We start from the raw sequence: 753 nt of genomic DNA, 5'->3' as shown, positions 1-753 counted from the left end.
CTCGGAAGGAACAACTGGGCGCACGACGAGATCGAAGATTTTTCGCCTAAAGCACAAGAACCGATCGAGACGGGTCGGAGAGTACGGACGGAGACATACTTGCAGGAGTAGCAGCAGGGAGCGTCGTGCGTATGGCGTCATGGATCGCCGTGGACGGAGATGGTGAAGGCTGTGGTGGGAGGTGCCGACGAGAAGGGGAGTTGGACATGGCCATCTTGCGTGAGCGCTAAGGAAGTTTTCGCCGGAAACGGCGGCGGTTCGGTTTCCTGCTCGATCGAGCTCCAATACGGACGTGAGTTTATACACTTTGAGTTTTAACAATGTAACCTGATTAAATAAATGGCGCTAATTAATAAACGCGCCATCAAAGTCGTTGTAGTATAGTGGTAAGTATTCCCGCCTGTCACGCGGGTGACCCGGGTTCGAACCCCGGCAAGGGCGTTCCATTTCTTTTTTTTTACTTCGCTTTTTGCACTTCAAATTTTTTCTCAGTAAAAAAATTGTGATGTATCTATACTGCGTCATCAAGAGCTCGAGCCACAGATCTACAAGATGGCTGTCAGAGATGGGATCATGAATGAGAGGTGGAATGAGCGGCCTACAATTTGGACGAAGGATCAAGCAAAATCGAAGATCAAGGATCCTAGATTGCACAAGGTGTGGTCTGCCACGCGAGTGACCAGCAACAGCGATTTTGTCTTTTGTTGCCTCACTTTTAATCTTGTTAGGCAAACTGACGTTTTCCAAAACTCT

The 753-nt window shown here is 48.7% G+C and overlaps 1 non-coding gene across 1 annotated transcript; it reads left to right on the top strand.

Moving 5' to 3' along the window:
* Positions 1-369: 369 nt before the first annotated feature.
* Positions 370-441, top strand: TRNAD-GUC (transfer RNA aspartic acid (anticodon GUC)). The gene has a single exon. It is a non-coding gene; the product is annotated as a tRNA-Asp (tRNA).
* The last annotated feature ends 312 nt before the right edge of the window (positions 442-753 follow it).

Source organism: Triticum aestivum, chromosome 1B, assembly GCF_018294505.1.
Source record: "Triticum aestivum cultivar Chinese Spring chromosome 1B, IWGSC CS RefSeq v2.1, whole genome shotgun sequence".
Lineage (NCBI taxonomy): Eukaryota > Viridiplantae > Streptophyta > Magnoliopsida > Poales > Poaceae > Triticum > Triticum aestivum.
This window is presented reverse-complemented; position numbering and strand designations above follow the sequence as displayed.